Source organism: Sus scrofa, chromosome 2 (genome assembly GCF_054392235.1).
Source record: "Sus scrofa isolate SSC_HxYL_T2T_F1_AM1 chromosome 2, Sscrofa_HxYL_maternal_Yorkshire_Landrace_v2.0, whole genome shotgun sequence".
Lineage (NCBI taxonomy): Eukaryota > Metazoa > Chordata > Mammalia > Artiodactyla > Suidae > Sus > Sus scrofa.
This window is the reverse complement of record NC_139384.1, coordinates 23589455-23616224: the sequence shown is the minus strand read 5'-3', so window position 1 is coordinate 23616224 and position 26770 is coordinate 23589455. Positions and strand designations below refer to the sequence as shown.

The 26770-nt window shown below is 38.3% G+C and overlaps 1 protein-coding gene across 24 annotated transcripts in view; it reads right to left on the bottom strand.

The window, feature by feature from the left end:
• LRRC4C (leucine rich repeat containing 4C) overlaps positions 1-26770 on the bottom strand; it is a 1222625-nt gene that overhangs the window by 1160077 nt on the left and 35778 nt on the right. For 3 of the 24 annotated variants that reach the window (XM_085011411.1, XM_085011421.1, XM_085011425.1), the window contains exon 2: positions 26554-26661. The exons of the other annotated variants lie outside the window; for them this stretch is intronic. The gene's annotated coding sequence lies outside the window, so the exon portion shown is untranslated. The remainder of the gene's footprint in view (positions 1-26553; positions 26662-26770) is intronic. 24 annotated transcript variants of the gene reach the window in all.

Sequence of the window (26770 nt, the reverse complement as noted above, 5' to 3'; positions counted from 1 at the left end):
GGCTGAAGCTGTCTGACTGCACCAAGCAATGGGCTCATACATCTTTATAATTCATGAAGGATATCTAAAAAAGCCAGCCCCTCTGATGAGCCAAGCTACACTTTCTAATCAGCGCATCAGAAATACAGAGGGGAGAGGGAGTTTCCGTTGTGGCTCAACAGTAACAAACTTGACTAATATCCACGAGCATGCAGGTTTGATCCCTGGCCCCATTCCATGGGTTAAGGAGCTGGCATTCCTGGGAGCTGTGGTGTAGGTCACAGATGCAGCTCAGATCTGGCATTGCTGTGGCTCTGGTGTAAGCTGGCAGCTGCAGCTCGGATTCGACCCCTAGCCTGGGAACTTCCATATGCCATGGGCACGGCCCTAAAAAGAAAAACGAAAAAAAAAAAAAAAGGAAATAAAAAGGGGACAAAGGAAGATTGCTTGGTTCTTATAAAAACACCACCAGCCTCAGAGATGGTGTTACTAAGGCATTTAAAAAAAAAAAAAAAAGAAGAATGCAATAATGCCATTTGCAGCAACACGGATAAACCTAGAGATTATCATATGAAGGGAAGTTAGTCAAAGACAAACATCATATGATATCACTTACATGTGGAATCTAAAAAAGGGATACGAATGAACTTATTTGCAGAATAGAAATAGACTCACAGACTGAAAAACTTATGGTTACCAAAAAAGACAGGTAGGAGGGGGAGGGATCTACCGGGGTTTGGGAAGTGGCATATGCACACTGAGGTGTTTGGAATGATTGGCCCACGGGGACCTGCTGTATAACACAGAGAACTCCACCAAATATTCTGTGAAAATCTGGGTGGGGAAAGAATCTGAAAGAGAATGGATGTGTGTACATGTATCACTGATTCACTTTGTTGTGCAGCAGAAATGATCACAGCGTTGTAAATCGGCTACCCTTCAATAAAACTTTAAAAATGAAAAAAAAAATGGGTTTTGAGATCTGAATGAATTAATGATGCAAAACTCAGCAGAGTGCCGAGTACAACGCTCAACAGCAGACTTCTGGCTGTTCCTGGGACAGTATTCTTCTCACTGACATCACTACCTCCACATTGTTACTGCTGTTCCTGTTATTGTTTTATCCTTATCGCTCCTGGAATGGCACCAGAGAACTGTGACTTCTTATTACATAAATGGTTTACATAAGAGTAAGGAGACCATCAAAAGGAAAGGCTGTGTTACTCTGTGGAGAGAAAAAGGAAAGAAAAATGGAGATGCCATCAGGGCACGTGGTGCCAAGTTGGAGAAACCTTTCATACTTGTACCGCCCTCTTTGGAGGTCTTCCCTCCATTTCTACCTAGAATGGAGAGCATCTAGGTTCTAAAAGGGACCTAAAGCAGCTATAAGTGCCATTTGATTCCAAGGGAAGCTCACCTCTCTTGGTGCCCAGGGCATGGAGTTCTGGCTAGAACAGCCTTCTCCTGGGGAAGCAGAGACAGAACACTGGTGACACAGGTAGATTCTCAGAGTAAAAAGCAGATAGTGAATGTCCACAAGCCACAGAGGAAGAACAGAGAGGAATTGAGACCTTATTCTTTTTTTGTCTTTTCAGGGCCTTACCCATGATATATGGAGGTTCCCAGGTTAGGGGTCGATTCAGAGCTACAGCTGCCAGTCTATACCAAAGCCACAGCAATGCCAGATCCAAGCCGCATCTGCAACCTACACCACAGCTCACAGCAATGCCAGATCCAAGCCGCATCTGCAACCTACACCACAGCTCACAGCAATGCCAGAACCTTAACCCACTGAGCGAGGCCAGGGATCGAACCCACAACTTCACGGTTCCTAGTCAGATGTGTTTGTGCTGCGCCACGATGGGAACTCCAAGACCTTATTCTTACGTACGTCTTGTGGACACTAAGAAAAGTGCCTTAGGTTGAAGCAGGTCCTTTGGCAGAAACTGAGTTGAGTCCCAGTAGATCTGAACAATAAACCATCAAATTGTGGGTAGAAATGCTGTGTAACCTCATTCATACCCAGAAAATAATAAGTCCTAGAAACATCTGGATTACATAGGAATTAATATTCTGGCCAGGCAATTAAATATCCACTGTGCCACACAGAGTATGATGGAACCATTACCAAAATTTCACCTCACTTAGTGCACCATGATTGAGTAACTGAATAGCAGTACATAAGAAACCATCAGTGCCTTAAATTACAGAAAGGTCTACCAACACTGGTTCACTTTCTGGGAAAAGTGAACCTAAAAAAATAAAGTCATCCTTAAAACTCATTTTACAGAGAGTAAACTATTAAGTTCAAGGAATTACAACAAACTTCCCAATTTCACATGAAAAGTTGAACCAAGAATACTATTGGTCTCTGATTCAGTGAAATCAAAATATTATTTCCCTTCTGTTCCAATCCGTCCCTCCCCCAAAAGACCATCCCTGGTCTCTTATTCCCGGTGCCCTTCCACACATATACCCACACACTAAAGGCCGATCTTCTAGCCAAAAGCACTGCCCAGTTTACTATTATTATTATTATTATTTTGAGCTTCAGGGAATAAAGAATAGCTGCATTTTCTCTGTTTCTTCACTTTCTCAAACAGTCTAGATCTTAGATCATAATTAAGGTAAGATCATAGCGAGATAGTAATGAAGAGAGTAGGGTATCAGTGGCTGGAAAGAGCAAGGAAGAGAAAATGAGAGAAGAGCGAGGATCTAAAAACGTTCTAAGAAGGAAATTAACATGCCACATTTGGAAATTGGGATATCCCAGTTTCTGTGTTAAATTGGAGCAAAAGAAGTAAAGACAGACATTAGGATAAATTCTTGACTACAGCCTACTTTTTTCTTTTTCTTTTGTAATTGCATCCACAGCATATGGAAGTTCCCGAGCCAGTGGTTGAACCCGAGCTTCATCTGTGACCTATGTCACAGCTGTGGCAACACTAGATCCTTAACCCACTGCACCACAGTGGGAATTCCTACAGCCTACTTTTCAATACTGAATTAAAACACGGATTTCAAATAGTCACTTTGAAATTGGATGATTCTGAATTCCTGACTTTATGTTGGGTCTTCTTTAGCTTTCTCTTAGGGTTACTGCATCCATATTCTGACCTTTGCAGTATAATCTGGCAGGTGTGTCTCAAGTTCTCTTAATAGTGTGCTTCGTTAGAATGCTCACTAATAATGACAATGGTTAACGTATTGAATGCTCAAATTCATGTCAGCAACTATTATAAGCTCTTAATTAATGCATTTAATTCTCTTATTAACCCTATGAAGATTTAAATAATACTACTTTTTAAAATAAAATAACTAAGGCACAGTAAGAGTAAATAAATTGTCAGGATCATAAACACAAACAGTGTGGATGGGTACAAACCAAGGTTGTCTCATTCCAGTGCCTAGAACTAACCACTGTGCTAAGCTGCTTTGGAACAAATAAAAATGTGGATGAAAAGTCAATACTGCTATTTGTAAGTTTGTAATGTCTCAAATAGTCTATGTGTAATAAGCTAAAATTTTGTATTTTCTAGTCATATTATACCAGAATGACCTTTGCTAAATTGAATAAACTTTTATCTCTATTTGGATACAGAAAGTTGGAAATATGTTCATGGCAGAGGTCCACACCAGTACTAATAATTATTCAGTGTTTCCACATATATTATAGCTCATGCTCTCTTTACTATAGGCTTTCACTTCTCAGCAAATCTTAGAAAAGGTTCTCTGATCTCAGTCCTACCTGGTTGTCCCATCAGCCTCATTTCTCCTTCAATTCACCTTCATTCAGTGGGGATGCACTTTGGACATTTGAGGCTGGGGTCGATGGGTGGGATCATTTCATGTAATACAGGACCTTTGGAATTCTTGGCTGTAGGCATTAAATGCTAAAGGACAACCACAAGTGTTCCCACACTTTTTCAAATTCCCCCAGGGGCAGCACTGTACTTGGTTAAGAGCCCACCATTGGCCCAAGAGCCCAAAGCCAGCCAAGTGATGTTTTGCACAATCTCTCTTTGTTTCTATATTTACTCACGATGCTCTGCCCTAAGGTTTGTGAATATAATCCCAATTACAAGTTCATGACCCAAGTGGAAGTCCTCTGCTGTAGTCTAAGTCTCCATGTCTTCTACAGACAGTTCCTGAGCTCCTTCCTCAAAGGTAAAGTGTATGTATTGGATTGTATTTAGTTAGTTGAATCTTTTGAAGGATGAAAATGCATTTCAATATTTCACTACTGTCCCAGTAGGTAAGTCTATTTAATTCTAGGAAGACACCCTAAAGGGCTTTACTTTGTTATGGAAGGGGTGATCTCGTTAAACTCATGTCACACACTTTCTATGTAAATGACTCCTAAGTTTAATTTTTACACAAGTTTTCCATGGTTGCTATTATTGTGCCCATTTTGGAAACAAGAAAGCTGAGAATGAAAGATATCAAATAATTTTCCAATAAGACCATTCACCAAGGCAATAATTACATTTATAGTAATAATAACAACACAGAGACCTAATTCCACTAGATAAATATTAACCTCTCAGGCTTTAATTAATTGAATTTCTAAGTCTATCAGGAAGTTCTAGAGCAGAGCCTTAGTGGGCCCTCTCCAAAAAGAATCAACTGCCTTTACCCTGCCCATTTATCTTATAAGTTTTGTTGACTACAACCAAACCTACCCTTGTCTAGCTAGAGGTCTAGATAAAAGTCTCTGGAGAAAGCCCACTTTCTTCTAGAATAAATAAGACATAAAATATATAATCTAAAACATTCTGGAAAGAACTGATCAAAGCATCTGAAATTTGCCACTGCCATCACTAGTTGTGTTTTCTTATGAGGTTGGACCTCCATCTCCTTATTTATAAAGCTGGATCCATGAGACCTAATATTTCTCCCAGAGATGATTAAGGTTTGATGGCACTTACTTAAGAAACTTCTCTATTCAAATATTGCCTCAATTTTGTTCCCTATTCTCAAAAAATGCTCCGGACCATATCTTGAATGCACCAGAGGGAAACCAATGCTACCTCTCTTAGAGGTATTTTCACTCTTTGTAGGACTGGCTGGTGAGGAGAAATGGTTTTTAAGACTAAAGGTTGGGAGAAGAACACTCTACGTGGGAGGGTGCATTGCAAGGAGTGGATGAAATTATAGCACAAAGGATCAAAGAGAAAAATTGCCTTTAGAGTGACAGGCTCTCCTTCAAGGCGAAGAAAAACCAAATAATTTATGCCTGCAGAGGTACCGCAAGGCTCATATTTTAGCCTGCAGAATTCCTCAGGATTGCTATAACCGAGCCTCTTGCAGGGAGGACCTATTAATCCTTTGCATGCCTTGCCATTAATATTGTTTATTGGGCCACAAGAAGAGGACATAAACCTTTAATGTCACTTTTTCACACTAAGGATTTTTTCCTTAAAAATTCAATGGTATCTGCCAATTTGATATGGCACTTTAAGGAGATTAGAGAAGCAGATGGCTGATTCTTAATGACTAATTTTTTGCATCAACCAATGATTTGTTATTTGATGCACACTGCACAGAATAACAATGTTCCTTTTTAATGGAGTTGGGCTGTGCTAGTGAAAGGAAAAAGGAAGCTTTTTTGCTGACAAATAATAAAGATTTGATTCAGAAGGGTCTAGAAGGAAAACAGAGCACGAGGACCTACAAACTAACCAAGAGGAGAGGAGAGGAAGCAGAGAAAAACCCGGTACCCACTATTCACTCAATGTTAATTGTGAAGAAAATCTCAAGCAGTTTACAAAATGTCCAAAGGTTTAAAAAGGAGGCAGGCAGGTATAGGTTCAAATCTTTGGACAGCCATTTGCCACTCTAAATAACTTGAGACTGTTAGTTGGGCTTAGTTTCAGTAAAGGTAAAATGTCAGTAGAAATAAATCTCATTAAAAGATGCTATAAACATTAAATTTTAAAGTGTACATAATGGGTTGAACTCAATACCTGATCTTTAATAAATACTCATTTGTTAATCATCTAAGTATTCCCCAGATGTTTTCTTTCCCCTACCCTCTGATAAACTGTTTGCACCCCTTCCATTATCCTCTGTTTAATCACTAACACGGTGTTGGAGGACAATTCTTTTTGGTTATCTCCCCATGCCCCTACTCCCAGTGTCAGACCTAGGATTGTCAAGAATCTTATGGATATAAGGAGGAAAACAAGACTTCAGGACAACATAAAAGGAAGGAAATGAAACAGGAAGTAATTACAAAAAACAAGAAACTTCTTCTACAGGGGCCAATGTCAGACTAAAGTAGTACTTTAGAGTTTTGAGACAGTTGGGCACCAAACTGGGAATAAGGGAAAAAGTCAAATATTGTGACTTGGTAAAGGTGAAACTGATTTAGAATAAGTGGAGCAGGATCTGCTGTGTGTGGATGATGTGTTAATAAAAGACAGAGAAATTCAGTATCTTTGTAAAGACGATCTGATGCAGCGAAAAGTATTATAATGTAAGATTATATAAGATAAGGTTATGCTTTGAATAATGCAGCCAGTAGCCACATGTGGCTTTTTAAATTAAAATTAGACAACATCCAGAATTCAGTTCCTTATTCACACTAGTCCCATTTCAAGTGCTCAATAGCCACCAATGCCTAGTAGCTATTGTATATTACAGGTTATAAGCATCGTCTCAGTAGGTTCTGCTGGGCAGTTGCTCTTTAGCAAAGTACAGGGAGGAAGTTTCTGCTTGTTTACTATTTATCCAGTGACTGTCTAGTGCCATTTGCTCATCTGCATGTTAGGTTTACAGGGATGACTAAAGCAAGATTCTGGCTCTGAGTTCTCAGTCTAGCTAGGCAAGTGCACAGAAATAAACAAATCATAGCAATGCAATAAACTCATCACTGGATATATGAGGGGATATGGAAATTAATGGGAGGGAGTAATAATACTTAACTGGAATGATAATTTCTTTGGAAACATTATTTAGGCTCTCATTAGCCAAACATTGTGCAGTTTGGACAGGTTATTTAACTTCTCTGCTCATTTTTTTTCACATCCTTCTTTCCCTGTTTTTTCAACAAATATTTCTTGAGTGTTTTTCATGTGTGTCATAGAGTGTGGGAAACATCTGGCACCACTGCAGTTCTGGTTAAAATATAACCCATTTGTAATGTCTAAAATGTTAAATGTAATTAATAATGTAGTATGTTATGTACACACGTTGTTAAGAGAGTAAACACTGAGTTCTATCTAAAGAAAATGTGTTTTCTATTTAATTTTGTACCTATAAGATATGATGGATGTTCACCAAACTTATAGTGATAATCACTTCATGACATATGTAAATCAAATCATTTATATATACCTTAAAAATTATACAGTGGTATATGTCAATTATATCTCAATAAAACTGGAAGAAAAATAGATAACCCATTTGATCCATCACATTTTACTCTAAAGCAATGCCACTGTTTTCTCTGATTCATTTCAATATAGAGTATACCCTGATACTTAGTCTCTGTAAAATTAGACAACATCCAGAACATCTGTGTTATCAGAACATCATACTAAGTGAAGTCAGTCAGACAAAGACAAATATCATTAGCTATCACTTATAGGTGAAAACTCACAAAAAAAAGATACAAATGATTTTTTTTTACAGAATAGAAATAGGCTCACAGACACAGAGAACAAATTCATGGTTACCAAAGGGGAAAGGGAGGGAAAGAATAAATTAGGAGTTTGGGATTAACATACATACACCAGTACATATAAAACAGATAACCAAAAGAACCTATGATATAGCACAGGGCACTATACCCCATATCTTGCAATAACCTATAAAGAAAAAATAACTGAAAAAGAATATATATATACACACACACACATTGTTGTATACTTGAACCTAGAACATTATACACAATTACACTTCAATTAAAAAAAAACTGTTTCATTTATTCATTCATTCAATCATCCGACAGAGATTATTGAAAACTTGTTATGTAATAGGCACCATATTAAAGACATATAAATGGGAATGTCGTGGCCTTTGTCCTAAAAAATCTAGTGGTACAGAGAGACACAAAACCATTACATTGTGATGCAATGATGGCAAACAGAACCTATGGGATTAAAAAAAAGGAAAGAAAACTAACCAAACTTCAAAAAAGATAGTTCACCCCATTATTCACCCATAAAATGATGCATTTCATTGGTTATCTGTCTTCAATCAATAATGAAAGCCTTGTACACCCTATAAGGCCATGCTTAAATATTATCTGCTAAATAGCTATCAATCTCCACCAACAAATAAGAGCCTCTGGGAGAGAATATGAGAATTCATAGTCAATTACACTGACTTAAGGATTTCAATGTGTGTGGTTGATTAGAATCTCAGAATCCACCTAAATTCATGTATCCATAAGTCAATGCTAATTATATCTGATGAGAAAAGCATTCATTTTAGCAAGCATTTATTGAATGTCTACTAAGTATCAACATAATTTATGGGATAGAAAGGATACAGAAAGGTGTAAGGCATTCTCTTTGACCTCAGTGAAGTTCTAAGTAAATACCTTTAAAAAACTGTATTTGCAACTAACGGGCTAGACATCAATATGTTTTAAGAATCAAAGGTTTGGTGTTCCAATTGTAGTTCAGCAGGTTAAGGACCCAATGTTGTCTCTGTGCAGATGCAGATTCCATCCCTGCCCTCGATCAGTGGGTTAAGGATCTGGCATTGCCATACACTGTGACATAGGGCACAGATGTGGCTTGGATCCGGTGTTGCTGTGGCTGTGGCTATGGCAGCTGCAGCTCTGATTTGACCCCTAGCCTGGGAACTTCCTTCCATATGCAGCAGGTGCAGCCATAAAAAGAAAAAGCAATCAAAGGATAAGAAAGAGAATGTTTCCTATGGAAGTTGAAATTTCTGATGGGATATGATGGTAGGATACAGACATGAAAACTGGACAAGAATGCCTTCAGCAAGAGTAAATACCAAGAATAAAAGCTCAAAATACAAACAGTAAGGGAATTCCTCAAAAGGGAATAATATAATTGGTTAGTGGTTCATTGGCCAAATATCATGAGCCTGACACTAAGCTGTGTATCTGAAGCATAATAGTTAATTTCATTTTTTACAATAAGACCATAATAGAGTAGTATTACACCATTTTAAAGATGAAGAACCTAGGGCTCAAAGAATTTAAAAGAGATAACTTACCTGAGGTCACAAAGTTAATACAGATTCAAGTGATGGGTTCAAACTCAAAACACTGACATCAAAGTCTTTTCAACCAGGTAGTAGGACTATAAATAGCCTACCTGATCATCTGAAGAGAAATACTGAAAAACGGTATTAGAAAGTCTACTTAAGCCAGAGTTGAGGATCTTGAAGGCTAGATTAAAAGAAGCTTAATCTCTTTATTTAAAATATTGCCAAGAATCACTCCAAGGAAATTGAATTGATGGAAAATGAAATCACTTGGTGTCCTCATTTTAGTTCAGCCGTGTTTCACAAGGATAAGACAGGAGATTGGTAATAAAAAAAAACAAAAAACATGGTATCTATGTTTATACTTCTCAATTGTCTGAGCCTATGGCAAAAACCTACCAAAGGAGGCAGAAGAAGAAAGAAAACTGGGTACTGAGTTCAAATAATGACAGGTATGTATCCATACCGGTGTTTATTTTTAAGTAGAAACGCTATATTCTATAACACACCATCTTCAAAGGCTTAAAGCATGGAAGAAAGAACCTCCTTTTATGAAATTCAGGTGTCCTATTACAGTAAGCAAGGGCATCATAACAGGTTCCCACAAAAGGAAATAAATGTATAATAACTACGCAAGCTGTCATGCCAGGCAGTGACAAACAACTGATTAAGACCAAATTGGCCAGCTTGTGATGCTGACCAAAACTTGGCTCTTGCCTGAGGGCACTGTTGCCAGAACATGTTATTGTATTTCTACAACATGGAAATTAGCACATAGCACTAGGGCTGATTTTTGTCTTCACCCTGCTCCCCTCCTTTGAGAACAGCATCCCTGTCACTCACCGTTGATTGCATTCTTACCCTCTTCATCATCTATTCAGTGCACATTTTAAATTGAGACTTTCAAGAGAGAAATTAGAAGCATTCATGCTCTGTCTCTATTGCGGAACTTGTCATTTAAAAAAAAAGCAATAACCATCCACATGCCTGGACACAATCATGCCGCACACATACACATGTTGGCAATAACACTGCAACAGGTATAAGAGATTGCTGATGGAGACAGAAAGTGATAAATGGAACACAGTTGAGAGGTAAATTGCCAGAGGTATCAGAAGACGTGTTTTGGGGATGCCAACAGTGGCAGAGTCATTTATTTCAATATCTGACGACTAGAATGTTAAAGGAACCCACCCCTGTCATTCACTTCGGCTGCTGATTGACTGATACCAACCTTTCTCTCCTTCCCTGGTGTCTTATCGTCTATGCCTTTCTGACAAGATCCCCAAGATTCCCCAAGCAAAGAGCTCATGCCTAAGGCAAGAGCTTCCTATTAATTGTACTAAGTGGAGTGGAGATCTATAAAGGTCACGGCTGCCTTCTAACAAGCTGTTGTCCAATACCAAGTACCTTTCAAATGTGACTAATTATCGATTTGGTAGAGATGGCCCGAGTCTCTCCAGAGTTAATCCAGGCAGCATGGGTGGTGTCTGATTAACAGAAGGGACGTGTATAAGGAGCTCACAGGAATACTGAGCTGCAATTACCATATGCGTATTCCTTCTCAGGATTCATATGAAACTAAATCAGGACTCATATCATCACAGTGACAGGGGTGAGGTTTTTAACAGCAGTGATAACAGCTATTTTCTTAGTCCAGACACCAGCTGGAGAACTGCACTAGAGAGAAAAATGCTTGTGCTTTTCACACTTAAATGAAACATGGATTCTAAGAATGTCTCAGACCACCGACGAGAAGCAGAAGACATATGAGCAATGTAACATGCAAGTAACTGATCATAATTTAAGAAAACAAATATAAAACTAGCAGATGCACTAGTGTTTGAAATACTAGGGGGATGTTCTAATACTGCCACTGTTGAATATCTATTCAGATAACACAGAATATATATTACACTTCTTTAGTCAGAATGGGCTTAGAACACACCAGCATTTTATCACGTAACATTTAAATCTCCAGTGCTTCATTATCTCTGGCAGTAGCATGGTCCAGCAATACCTGCTTTACTACCACCTAAAATATTAAATGAAAAAAAAAAATGTGATCGGAGCTCTTTGAAAAAATTCATGATGTTTTCAAACAAAATAAATTCATAATTGAAGAAATTTAAAATAAATGTTGTCAAGGGTCCATATCCAGGAAGGTGTCATTTAAAACATTTGGCTTATTGCTTGTGGAAATCTTGGTGAAATTTTCAGAATGCATAGTTCCTGTATGTGGTATATATACAAAATAATAACATGATCGAATAACTATAATAAATATTCTCATTTAATTTTCTTATTCAAGCATTGTCCAGAAAGTTTCTTCTATGTGTCATGGCAGGAAAAACCAAAGAACACCAAATAAAGGAACAAAAATATAAATAAATTATTACTATTGAATCTTCCTAACTTACATTATCAATTTCTCCAGGCTCTCCCAGGTGGTTGGAAAAGTAAAAATAAACAAGAACTGTATGCAAACCAAGTGCTATCTAAATAATTTAAATGTTCTCTAGGAAACAGGAAGAAATGAAAGGAAAAGAAGTCACCTTACCCTAGAGCAATACTTGATACTGTCATTACATGTCCCAACTTTAATCTATTTTAAATCATAGACAAGAACAGAAACAAGGAAAAGGAAGAATCCATGTCATTTAGAACCAAATCAAATCACATCTGTTAAAGTAACATGGGCAGAGGGTAGAGAGGACAGTGATAGTTCATATCACTGAATTTCCTTGTGTTTATTTAGCATTTATTTTTAATTTTTATTTTATATTGGAATATAGTTGATTTACAATTTAGCACCTATTATGCTCCAAGCAGTGCAAGACTGAGGATGTAAAAACAGAGCTTGATTCTTCCCTGAAAGAGCTCCCAGTCTAGCAGAGAAGTATGCAAATATAAAAGGAAATAAATATGTAAATATAAAGGGAAAACTAAGCATACAATGCTCTAAGTGCTGTACAGATACAAATAGAAATACTGCATCTCATTCACAGGACAGCTGTCCCAGCTCAGGAATCCTAAGCTCCATTTTGGCAGCTTTTACAATGACTTGATGTAGTGAGGTTGGACATAGTCCAGAGAGGATCAGCAAAAATGATGACAGCGGCAGAGAGACAGACTTACTGGGTAAAATTAAGGCAGCTTCATATAAATGTATTGCTTGTCTAAGTGAGGACATGCGAAATAGTCTATAAATATTTTGATGATATAAATACCAAAGAGAAAAGTGGAATTAGAATGAGTAAAGGTAAGACTTTGAGTATAAATACATCAGAGAGGAAAATACATAATGACAGATGTGAATTCTAACATGGAAAAAATTTCCTTCTCTAGGAAGGGTAGAATTTTGCCTCTGGAGTCATTTGATTTAGGTCTTTTTCTCTCGTGGCTTGACTCTAGGAAATACATTCAATATTTACTTTCAGTTCATTTCCCCAAACACTGCTTTAGGGCTGTGTATGCACCAAGGATGAAGACAAGTGTTAAAGAGGAATAAAAGGCTGCTGTAGGTTGAACGTCCGTATTCCTGCAAAATCCATATGTTGAAAACGAACGCCCAGTGTGCTAGTACTGGGAGGTGGGGGTCTTTGGAACATGCTTAGGTCATGAAGGTGGAGCCCTCATAAATGGGATTAGTGCCTTTATAGAGCTCCCTTTCTCTTCTGCCATGTGAGGTTATAGCCATGAGAAGACGACTGTGTATGAGGAAGTGTGATCTCCCCTGACAATGAATTTTGCAGATGCCTTCATCTTGGACTACCAGTCTCCAGAACTGTGGGAAATAAGTTTCTGCTATTCATAAGCCACCTCATCGATGGTAATTTGTTATATCAGCCTGAATGGACTAGGACAGAGCCCTGTACTTAGGGAATTTACAGGGTGAAGGAATTTAGGGTCCTTCCCAACACTCCACAGAGGATCCAACTCTTAGAGATGCTTCTCTCAGGCTGGAAGAGTCCAGCCATCTCAGACTGTACTCAGTGTTACTAGGCCCTAATCAAGCACTTCTTCCACCAAACTACAAAGTATTTCTTTCTCATTCCCCAACCTTTACTCCCCCCCCCACACACACACTCTTAATTAAGAAATAACCTCAGACATTTAGTGCATTAGTACCTAGATTTAAAGATATCTAATGCAACACTCTTTCATCTTTACCATAAATATTTACCATAAATATTAAAGTTGACAAGTCTGAGATAAAGCAGCCTAATTAATAATAGTCTATGAAAGATTGGTAACTTCAAATGCTAATTTCTGTGTGGCATGTAAGAAAGATTATAGAAAAGAACAATCCTACAATCACAGTATGGGAAAGGCATTTTTAGATAGCAATGCTTTCCTCACATCAGTCAGTCAGCAAATGTCAGAAAGCTGTGTGTGTGTGCGCGCGCGCGCACGGACCTAACTGAATATCAATGGTCTGTGAAGTTTTGTTCAGCAGCCCAACAGCCTTATGAGCACAAGTGAATTGAATACACTAAAGGCAATTCAGCAGACTCTCAGGCAACCAGCAACAATTGGGTGAACACCTGGTTCAGGATCAGGGTCACCTCATGAGCACTGCACACGCTCCTGCCCTCCCTGTGGACCGAATCCCTGCTCTTCAATCTGCACTTACTTCCTAGGAGACATATGGGGGCAACCTCTGCACTGTGGGGAATTCGCACTGCTTTTCCAATTAATCCAACTGCTGAGTCATGACATTCTTTTTGATGGTGGCTAAATGTCTCTGGTACCAATTGAAGTATGGTTTACACTTGTCAGAGAACTGCAAAAAATAAACCTTGCCAAGTAACAAACTATTGAACTCTTGGAAAAGTTCGTACACAAAGAAATGATAAAATAGGGAATGTGTGTTCCATGGTTACTTTGCGATAGGCAAATGCTAAGGCCCTTACATGCCTTATTTCATTTAATCCTCATGAAATTATCTCACTTAATCCTGAAAATAACATGATGAGGAATTTACTATAGGGAATTCCCTTTTACAATTTAAGATGTGGTGACTTAGAGTAGTTAATTTCCCAAGGTTGAAAAGTTGAAAAGCTAAGAGGTGACAAGTCTGTTTAATTTCAGTCTAAGTTTGTAACTACTGTGTTCTACTATGGGTGTGAGTAGAAAGCCTAAATTAAATGATTCTATATCAAAGGAAAACAGCAGTCCAGAATACTAGCCATAAAGATGGAAAGCAACTCAAGATTGCACTATTCTTCCTTATGGTCAGTGTCATTAATACCTTTCTCATAATGCTTATACTATGCGAGGTTATGAAAGCTGATTTTGGTAGTTGTGACTGTGTCCTTCTGTAACTTTAGAAACTAGGAAGAAAATGAACTGAATATTCCTATGCACGCTAACTGCCTTACGGGGCCATACTGCTCTTTTTACATGTTATTTTGCCATGGATCCCTGGGTTTTCATTTCTCTAGCACCCTAATGAGAGAGAGAGGTACATTTGCACCAGCTAAGAAAATACTCTAAACATCTACTCAGGATGTGTACTCAGTGGTGTGCATTTTGGCCCAGCATTTTTTTTAAAGTTGTTCGACAACTTTAATGCTTGCACAAGAGCCATGTGTTGGCCGTGAGCCCCTTTACACCCATTATATTACACACCCCTCATTCACTCATTTTGTACTTGCCTGGCCCCTACACGCGATGGAACTGGAGAAGTCGGATCTAATCCAGGATAAGCCTCTTACTCTGCATTGATGTTCTAGGTCCCTGTTCTGGCCTGAGGGCAGATATGTGTGTGGCTTTGAGCAAGTCATTACATTTCTTCTGAAATCATTTTGGCACTCAAGTTTTCCTTATCAGTAAAATGTGCAGAAGTATGTTATCGCTCGGTTTCTTTCAGTTCTCAAGAGCCTTTTCTTACTGAGAAAGTTTCCCTTTAGAGAATAATACCAGCTAATCAATGCTAAATGATTGATAGAATAATCATTTTTTAACTTCTAAAGAAATAATGATCTAGACAATGATCACCTGAAATCCATTAAGTGAATGGCTGGTGGGAACTTTTTAACAGATGGTCCTGCCTGAGCGCTATCTGAACCCACTGATCAATATTAACAACCTCGAAAAAAAAAAATGTGGCTTCTATAGGAAGTACAGAGTATGTACCAATTATCAACAGGGTGTGCCAAAAGAGAGCTTTAAAAGAATGATTTCTCCATTAAAAAGGTGCATGGTCTTGTCTGTAGCTCACCCACACTGAGTGCTGTCCTATTTGACAAAAAAGGTGGACAACAAAAAGAGGTGCAGATCAACTTGAAATAAGGAACACCATTTAAGAAATGAAAAAGGCAACCACAAGGTTGCCTGATGGGAGGGGGAGGGAGTGGGAGGGATCAGGAGCTTGGGCTTATCAGACACAACCTAGAATAGATTTACAAGGAGATCCTGCTGAATAGCATTGAGAACTATGTCTAGATACTCATGTTGCAACAGAAGAAAGGGTGGGGGAAAAACTGTAATTGCAATGTATACATGTAAAGATAACCTGAACCCTTTGCTGTACAGTGGGAAAATAAAAAAAAAAAAAAAAAAAAAAAAAAGGAAATGAAAAAGGGAGAAAACTGGACTTTAAATCCACGTGAAAGCAAGATTCCTTTTCTGAAACCTAATTTGCATGCAGCTTTTCAATGAAATGCTAGGTATAAATTGAAATGCAGTGTTTTATTAGAATCATTTGCTACCCTAAAATAGATTAATTGGGGAAAACTGTATAAAATCAAAGCATCACAGTTTTTCCTCTTTTCATTAAATTGTTAAATGTCCTGTGTCACTTGCTTATGAATCAACAAAAGGCATGAGTCACTTACAGATTGGAAAACAACCTAAGGCTACCTGACCTTCCTGTGCCAGCCTGAAAGAGGAAAAGCTTGGGCTGTTAGTTTTGCAAACTCAGTCATTCTACTAGGAGACTTAAAGTTCCATGATGACAGGAAATTCAACAGAGACTGAGAGAAAAGGACTGGAGACGGGAAGGTGGTTCAGGCAACTAACTCAAAACACAACTTACGGAAAGAGAAAGATTCTTTACGGTTCTATACAAACTACCCCCAAAAGCTCTTTCTTCCTTTGTAAAAACTGCCTAAGTTTGTTGTGAAACTATGAATAATGCCAGCACATAACCTGAAAGGTAGAGAGCTCTCAACACATGACAGCTATTGATAAGCGTATTACTTACTCCCTATGGTTCTGAAGTTGAACTGACTAAACTGTGTCTGGGGGAAACCAGAGACTGCTCCTCCCACCCCACAAACAAGCTCCTCTCTTATCTAATTTAGGAATCAAGAATGTTTTCTCAAAAATTAAAATATTTCTCTTCTATTGAAGTATAGCTGACTTATGATATTAGGTTCGGATGTACAACCTATTGATTCAGTATTTTCATATGCTACAGAATGATCACCACCAAGAATCTAGTGACCAGCTGTCACCATATGAAGTCCTTAGAGTATTTTTTACTATATTCTATATATTGTACATGACATCCCCATGATTTATTTATTTTGTAACTGAATTTTGTACCTCTGAATCCCCATCACCTGTTTTGCTCATCAATCTATCGCTCTCTCCACTGGCAACCACTAATTTGTTCTCCAGGAGTCTGTTCTGTTTTTGTTGTTGTTGTTTTTGTTTTTTTTTTTTTTTAATGTCACTCATGGTTTCCTTCACTGTGCAAAAGCTTTTCAGATTGATATAATCCTATCTGTTTATTTTTGGTTTTGTCTCCCTTGCCTGATGAGATAGATTCAAAAAAAATATTGCTAAGACTGATGTCAGAGGGCATACAACATATATTTTCTTCCAATTGTGTGGTTTCAGGTCTTACGCATGCCTTTAATTTTGCATATGGTGTGAGCAAATGGTCTAGTTTCATTCTTTTACATATAGCTGTTCAGTTTTCTCAAAATTATTTATTGAAAAGACTGTCGGAGGTCCCATCACAGCTCAGAGGAAATGAATCCATGAGGACACAGGTTCAATCCCTGGCCTTGCTCAGTGGGTTAAGGATCCTGTGTTGTTATGAGCTGTGGTGTAGGTCGCAGATGTGGCTCGGATCCCACATTGCTGTGGCTGTGGCAAGACTGGTGGCTACAGCTCTGATTTGACCCCTAGCCTGGGAACCTCCATATGCCATGTGCCATGGATCCGGCCCTAAAAAGTTAAAAAAAGAAAGAAAGAGACTGTTTTCTCCTGGTATAGTCTTGCCTCCCTTGTCAAAAGATTGACCGCATAAGCATAGCTTGTTTAAGAATTTATTTCATGACTCTTTACTCTGTTCCACTGATCTGTCTTTTTTTGTGTCAGAATCATACTATTTTGATCACTGTGGCTTTATAGAATAATTTGAAACCAGGGAGCTTTGTTCTTCTTTCTCGGGATTGTTTTAGCCATTTGGAGTCTTTTATAGTTCCATACAAATTTTAGGACTATTTGTTCGAACTCTATGAAAAAAGTCATGGATATTTTGATAGGGATTTCCCTGAATCCTTAGATTGCTTTAGGTACTACTGACATTTTTACTATTAATTCTTCCAATTTATCAGCATGATATATCTTTCCATTTATAAGTGTTATCTTCAATTTTTTTCATCAGTGTTTTATACTTTTCAAACTACAGGGTCTTTCACCTCCTTGCTTAAATTTATTCCCAGGTATTTTATTCTTTTTGATGCAACTGTAAATGGATGCCTCATTTCTCTAATAGTTTATTAGTGTACAAACATGCAATAGATTTTTATATATTTTGTATCCTGCAAATTTTCTGAATTTATTTATTCATATAAGTTCTTTGGTAGAGTCTTAAGGGTTTTCTATATATAGTATCATATCATCTGCAAATAGTGAGTTTTTCTTCTCTTCCAATTTGTATTTTTTTTCAATTTCTTTTTTTCTTTTTTTTATTTTTCTTTTTCAATTTCTTTTTCTTGTCTGACTGCTGTGGTTAGGATATCCAATACTATTTTGAATAAAATGATGACAGTGGGCATCCTTGTCTTGTTCTTGATCTTAGAGAAAATGTTTTCAACTTTTCACCATTGAGTATGATGGTAGTTGTACATTTGTTATACATGATATTATGCTGAAATTCATTCTATACCCACTTTGTTGAGAATTTTTATCACAAAGTGGATGTTGGAGTTCATCAAATGCTTTTTCTGCACCTATTGACATGACCAAGTGATTTTTATCTTTTATTTTGTTAAAATGGAATATCATGTTAATTGTTTTACAGATATTTCAATATGCTTGCATCCCTGGAATAGATCCACTAGATCATGTCATATGATCCTTTTAATATATTGCTGAACTTGGTTTGCTAATATCTTGAAGATTTTTGCATCTATGTTACTCAGGAATATTAGCCTTCGTTTGTTTGTTTGTTTTTGGTTTTTTGGTAGTGTGTTTGGGACTCTGTGCTTCCTGGACCTGGGTATTTGCTTCCTTTCCCAGGTAAGGGAAGTTTTCAGCCATTATTTCTTCAAATAAGTTTTCTGCCCCTTTCTTTCCTCTCCATCTCATGCCTCTATAAGCCAAATGTTCATATACTTGATGTCGTCTCAAATGTCTCTTTATCTTCATTTTCTCTAATTCTTTTTATTTTTGCTGGTCTGATTGAGTGGTTTCTACTATTCTGTCTTCCAAATCGCTATGTGTTCTTCTGCATCATCCAATCTGCTATTGATTCCCTATAGTGTATTTTTCATTTTAGTTACTGAATTCTTCAGCTCTGAGTGGTTCATTTTAATATTTCCTGATGTTCTGCTGACTTCTCATTGCATTCCTCTATTCATTTTCTGAGAAGTGCTCATCTTTATCACAGTTGCTTTGAACTCTTCACCAGGTAAATTACTTATTTCTGTTTTTTATTAAGTTTTTTTTCCCTGATGTTTTATCTTGTTCTTTTATTTGAAATAATTTCTGTGTCTCATTTTGTTTGATTTTCTATGCTTGTTCCTATGAATTATATGAAAATGTTATGTCTCCTGGTCTTGAAGGGCTGGTTTTGTGTAGGAGCATATTCTGTGTAGACTGTGTGTGCCAGGTCACTTTGGCAGGCAAGCTGAAGCTGGAGGGAGTACAGGCTGGCTGGGGGGATGGTCCCCAGGATGTGCCAGGATGGGCCAGGGCAAATTTGGCTGGATGGCTAGAGTTGGAACAGGCACGAGCCAGGGCTTTCCCAGGTTGCATGGTGTCTCTCACTTTAGCAGAAGAAAAAATTAAGCTATTTCTTTACTTTATCACAGAGGAGGAAAACAACAACAACAATAACCCTGTTTCACAGATAGAAAAAAAAAATTGATGTCTCAAGAGAGGAAATGCTCCTTCAAGTATCTGTCTTCACAAACAGTGCCAATAAGCATTAATACCTTCTTGCAGCCTTTTCCTCCTTCCCTACTACATCTGCTGCCTAGGGAAGGTGTGGGGAGGGCTGAAGGTACGAGTGGCTCATTTTCCTACTCATCCATGCCACCAAGGGGCTAAGTGCTTTCTTTAAGACTCCCAGGAGTCCTGGTCTTTAGAGAGAGGCTCACAGCAGAACAATTTACTGGCAGATGTGGCCTTTGGAAAAGGTAGCTTTAACACTTACAAAGAGAGAGTCTGAAAGAGAGGCAAAGAGTAAAGATCCAATTCATCCTCAACTCTAGAAAGATACTAGGGAAGTTGATTTAGTCAAAAGAGAAGATTGCACTATACATCATTAGTCTCCCAATGTTGCTTAGGTTCGAATAATGGCACTCTATAAAAAGAAAAAAAGATGAAGGAAAAAATTAAAAAGAAGAAATCTTCCCTGGCAATTTGATTATTAGGTCACTTCAAGAGAGGCAATTTAAGAAACCGGCAAATGCCGCTGGGAGAACTAAAATAATAACAAGCAACACTAATATAACACCTTTCCTCTTCAAAGCACTTTACAAACATGAAGTAATTAGGCCAATTAAAACTTGAAAAAGTAGCCTATTTAAACCCAATCTTCTTTTTGCATACAGTGCATCTGCTGGAAATGACTCTCTTGCCTTGTTTTCAATGCAGAAGGTACTCACAGGAAAACAAGACACCCATTAATAAAGAGCAGGACTTAATTTCAGAAGGCTCTGGGTCTAGAAGCATTTAAGGCATTTAATTCAGAAGTTTATTTCCCAAACCCTGATACTTCCCTGAGATTCCCTATCAGAAATCCCGAGGGGGTGAATACTTCTTAAGTGCCAACTAGTTGTGGATATCAGCAAACAGCAAAGATAGGTAGTCCAGGGAATGAATGGGCGGATGATTGGAGGTTTGTTTCTTCATAGGAAGTTAAGAGGAAATCCAGAATAACTGAGCAAACAGGCAGAGTGTGTTAAATTAGAATGTGTTTTGAATTGGGAGTAAGGAGATTTAAGTACTTGACCAAGTTTAACCGCATTTACTACGTGACTTGGGAAAATAATTTCATCTGAATATGGGGTCTGGGTCTCTACATGTGACATGAGCCATCTGATTAGATCTATGATTTTCAAAGTAGGTTCTGAAGGTACTGTAGGTCCCCAGTGGAGACAAGTAAGAGCACTGAGTGTCTCCTCTAGTTCAGGAAGAGCAGCAGCATTTTAACTCATTTTAGACATTAGATTTTATGAGATGTGAAGAGCTCCACATCTAGTTGAGCAGGGAAATCACTGGAATGGATGATATCTAAATTCTCCTGCAACTCTGATATTCTGTGATTTTATGAATGTTTTTAAAGCCCAGAACCCATAGGATATGTTTCAATGAGAATTTTTATTACATTAGCTTAATCTACTAGGATCAGAGGAGGAGTGAAAGACACAGACATTGTTCTTGAGTTCTCTCCCGTGCACCATAAATCAAGGGTAAGAAGGGTTCTTTTTCTTTGATTTGTCTGAGCCTAGGTTTAGCAGGTATTATCAGCCACCCCCACCAGGTCTCTGCTCTCTGTTCCGCTTCTCTGTGTGCCCCTGAGGGACTGATTTTGATCACCCGGGCCTCAACATCTAGATTTGGGGAGAAACAAAGGGCTCTATTTTATTCTCTAGCCTTATACATTTTCTGAAATTTTTTTATAAAGCTCAATTCTCATTTCTCTGGTATGAGTAAGTATACTCCATGATGCAGAGCCCTGGAGGAGAAGAGGTGCATGGAATGATTTGGGTAAATAAGTCTCCCTTTACTAATCTGCCCCCTTTTTGCCTGGACTCTAAGCTGCATTTAGGAACCACCCCTGAGAGTCATCCCCAATAAACTGTTCTGTTAGTAGAACATCATCTTTATCCCCACCAAACTCTATTATTAATCTTAACTGTACAATGAAGAAATTGAAGCTGAAAGGGTAAATGCACAAAGTTTGAGTGAAAAGCCAAAAATGGAACTTTCAAGCTTTCTGTTTTCAACTCCCCCACTTTCACCCATCACTAAACTGCTTCCATATTTATGTAACATAAGCCAATAAATCCCAGTCCAAACAAAACGAGAGAAGTGTTGCTTCCTGCACTTGCTGTCCCCTGTTGTTCCTTGTATTTTCTATTCAGATCCTAGGGTTAGAGGACAGCATGCACAAGGGACAGAGTTTAGGTTTGAAGTCAGGGCATCTGGCCTTGAAATTATCAAGTGACTTCACTAAAGGCACAGTCAGAACCATGATTTGTCTAAGTGGCTTTCTCATTCTGAAGTGTATGATTGATACCTACCCCACTACTTCATAGCACTCTCATAAGACTGTAACATACCATTTGTGAGGCCATATCAAAATTATTCTCAGTGCTCTACCTATCCCTGGTGTCATTTGAGATGTTTCAGTTTCTAAGGTTTTCCATTTCTTGCAGCATGGCAACTGAGTAAAGAGCCAAACTAAAGAGATTTCCAGGAACACAGATTTCCCCAATGAAAATAAAGGATTCCTAATTCCAGATGGAAAGCATTTTGGCATTTCCTTAGAGAATACCAGTAGTGAATTAAAATAGAAATAGATGCTCCTTACTGAGTAAAAGTCTAGCAATTCATTTATAGGCCTATCCACACTCTAATTAAAATAGCACAATTATCTAGGAAATTGTGAGGGAAAGCCGCCGATACTATTGACTGCTTTTGCAAGGCCAACAATCATAGGAAATGCTCAGTGACAACCCTAAATTTCCATAGACAGGCTATAAAAGGAAGAGAGCAAGTTATGGCTGTAGGATATTAGGAAAGCTTCCAGGAATGGCTAGGAAAAATGGCCTCATAATCAGCCATAGCGCCTTGAGAGTCAATCAACAGCATGAGTTTAAACTAGTTGACCTAAGAAAAGGTCAACTGATGGTTGTAAACAAACAACTTCTTTTCCTGTATAAGCCTAGACTTAGAATCAGAGCGGTGCCTGAAAGCAAGGTATGGTAACGTACCCTGTGCCCTTGATTATATCCAGGGCTTCTTGAAAGAACATTTTTGACCTACCTCTAAGCTTACATTCTCTGTTGTTACTGGCAACGATGCAGGTCTCCAAATCAGCAAATTAGCATAGATCCTTGGACCAGGATTTTATATTAAACTCAGATCTAAAAGGCTTCCAGCTTTTTCCAAGTGGAATCCACTGAGGAAGTTTTGTCAATACCCAGCTTCCTCATTCTCCACATTATCTAACTTTATTAGCAAAAACCAACTACACTTAGGCAAGTCAGTACTAGATTTATTTTTTCCTTTTTTTTTTTTTTTTTGCAGTTTTACTAAGATCTAGAACATTGTATTAATCCAAGGTATATGGTATAAAGATCATACATATATATATATACATATATATATATATATATATGCATTGGAAATTATTTGCTGCAATAAGTTTAACATCAAACACCTCACATCTTCTTTGTGATGAGAATTTTTAAGACATCTATATTCTCTTAGCAACTTTTAAATATACAACATTTTTAACTATAGTCACCATGCTGTATGTTACATCCCCAGAAATTACCTATTTATAACTGGAAGGTTCTACCTTCTGACTGCCTTCACCCATCCCCCCCACCCCACTATTTTTTTTCTTTTTTGGCTAAAAGAAAGTGCCCCAGATGCCCACTTTATATGCACTGCATACACTGATACAGCTTCATCCCTGCCATTTCCTACTCATTGTTATAGCACCTCTATCTCCTGTTTATTTTCTCAACAAGAACCATACATCAAAGCTCTTACTTACACTCTGAGAAAATTATCTGGCTAGTTTAAATGTTCATCTCTACTTAAACTCACCTTCATCCCTGTTTTACCTGAGGTTGAAAATACAATGCTGCTCTGCTAAAGAATGCACATTTCCCTAGAATTACCAGATTTATACAGGCATATCTGAAATCTGATCTGTGCTTCCTTGAGACACATATATTCTTTAAAACATGGGGAAACATATCGATCATTCATATCTATTGCCCAGCAACAAAATTTTGAAAATACACACACACACACACACACACACACACACACACACTTTCGGCTGTTTTGAACATAAATAGTGATTCCCAGAGGCACAAATCGAATCAACTAAGAGTTCTATGATATCTATTTTTTATTATAGAGGTCCATAATTTATTTAACCCACCAACTTCAGGGAGGAATTCAACTTTACATCTTTTCTTAAATAGTTTTTGACCTAAGGGTCCCTGACCTGGTTTCCAAGAGTAGGCTTCATTGGCTCTTGAATACTTTGAAATTAGGTATATTACTCTGTGTGTGTGTGGGGGGGGGGGGATTTTCTGGGGAGAGATTTATTGCTTGTATTAAGTTCTCAAGATTTCTGTGATATTATCATGACTTTCAAAATGCTACAATCTACTGATAAACCATCAATGATTTAACTTAGGATTGTTCAGTCTATATAGTCTATAAAATAAGATCATTATTCTGTCTCCACGTGTCAACCCAATTCATAATCTTCTTTCTAAAGGTAAGAAACACTTAAATGGAAGGAAATGCCTCCTTCCAATACCACCTGGTCCACAATATTGTTTTAGAATCCTGGCACTCACATTTCCCAACACTGTAGTAAATCAGAAAGATCACAGAAATCAAAGTCAGAACACTATTTCCTTCATCTTGACTTGCTACTGTGTAACACTGGCATTTGGGTCCAGTAAGTCTGGAAGTTTTCAGAAGGTGAAAGAGAGGAACCCAATGTGTATGCCCTGAAAGATGGGGCATGGATTTCCACCTAGACCCTTCTTTCTGCTCTTTCTCCAACAGAGCTGAACCTCTCAATGAAAAAATACTATACTCAGAGGTAGTGGGAGGATGCAAAATTTCCAATGACAAAAACTTTTTTTTTTTTTTTAAAGCTTTCCTATTCTTACTCTCCTGGTGAAATCAGCAATTGGTAGGACATACTGAATTTCACTTAAAGCAAGGTAATGAGGATCAAATGCCCTATACAGACAAGCGTGGCCTGGAAGATGGCTGTAGTGAAATGGGATCTGTGTACAAGTGTGAACTCATCGGAGAGACTCTCATGACCTTCTTTAGGTCAAGATGCAGATCTGAGAGCAGACTGATGTTGACATGAAGTGGACTGGTAACTAAGCACTACCCAGAGAAGATCAATTTAATTATTTTGGCACTGATCTTTAGGAAGGGCTCCATACTTGAGTTCTTGGGTTCTACACTTGGCCTTGTGATAGTAAACGGAATGTGTACCCATGACAAAAACTGAGGGAGGGAGATAGCAAGGTGAATGTTAAATACTCAAAGAGATCTTGACAGAGGAGTGGGCCAAAAATCAAAATATGAATTATCACAACCATGCAGTAATGTAGGGTGAAGAAGAAGCTCTGAAATAAAACAAACATGGATTTAAATGCCCCCTTTACTGCTTAATACCTATATGAGTCTAGTTAAATTACGTTCTAGGGCCCAGTTTTCTCATACATTTAATGGGGACAGTAAATTTTATCTTACGGGGTCATTGAGAAAACTAAACTCTACAGTATATACGAAATTCATAATATAGTGTCTAGAATTAAATTATTGGAATACTTTAGTTATAAGTAGTATATTAATTCTAAACTATCTTCACAGATGAAAACTGAAAAGATATCTGATACTTATTCATTCATTTATCAAATATTTGGTAAACATAGAATAAGTGTCTCAACACTCAATATGTCTAGTATTATGCTTGGTTCAGGAGGTCCAAAGATGAACGGGTCCTGGCCTGAAGGCAGAATTGAGGACATGCAATGAAGAAATGAGGCTTATACAGATGGAACAATAAATCACTGAAGAGCATTGCTAAACACTTCCTCCCTGGCCCCATACTCCACTCTTCCCACCTGATTCTGTTTGCATTAGGCAGGTCATGCCTCAGAATGCCCTTTTGTGAGAAGCACTGATCCACAGAACTCCTGATGAACAAGCAGGCCTCGATCACTCCAATTGCTAGGGTCTGAATATTTATCTCCCCACCCAAATTCACATGTTAAAATACCAACCCTCAGGAGCTCCAGCTGTGGCTCAGCAGGTTAAGAACCCAACTAGTGTCCACAAGGACATGGGTTCAGTCCCTGGCCTTGCTCGGTGGATTAAGGATCTGGCATTGCCATGAACTGTGGTGTAGGTGGCAGACACAGCTTGGATCTGGTGTTGCTGTGGCTGTGGTGTAGGCCGGCAGCTGCAGCTCCAATTCGACCACTAGTCCAGAAACTTCCATAAGCTCCACTGTGGCCCTAAAAAGAAAACGAAAAAAAAAAAAAATCCTAACCCTCACTGTGATGGTATTAGGAGGTAGGGCCTTTGGGAGATGCTCATGTTGTGAGGTGGAGCTCTCATGAATGGGATTAGGGTTTTTATCAAAGAGACCCCATAAAGCTCCCTACAGTCTTCCACCTTGGGAGGACAACCAGAAGTTAGGAGTCTGCAATATAGAAGAGGATCTTTACCAGAGCCCAGTTGGGCTCATGGCCTGATCTATGCACAGTGAGAAATAAATGTGTTATTATTTAAAAAGCCTCCATCTGTAGTAGTTTATTAGAGCAGCCCAAATGGGCCAAGACACCAAACCATGACACAGCCAACCGGACCAAGCATAGATACTAGACCCACAGTGCTTGCTATGCCCAAAGCTAAACGCCCTTCCTTAGGCCAGGAGACTCTCTCAGAAATTTGCGCTAAAGAACAAAGACAGCTGGGTGCAACTGGCAAGAGGAGCTGGAAATAGAAAGATGCAGGAGAGAGAGTTGAGACTGGGAGAGGCTCTATCTACATGGAAATGATGAGACACAAGTCAAATGGCTAAGAAGAAATACACAGGAAAAATCAGAAATGGGCATGAGGGTGAGAGAAGCCAGAGATTAACTCAGGCCAAGAGCTTCAATTCCTGATGACAATAATAAAACCTACCTCTTCTTGAGCTCTTAGGGTATCATGCTGAGCAAGTTATATATACTAGTCCGGGTCATCATCACAAAACTCTCCATGAGCCCATTACCGATATTTTTCTCATCTAACCTGTGTGAAAATGGAGACACAAGGAAGTAACCTGAGCAAGTTTCAAGGCTATATAGCTGGCTGGAGCCAGGATTCAAACCCAGGTCTTAGGGCTTCAGAGCCTACAGTC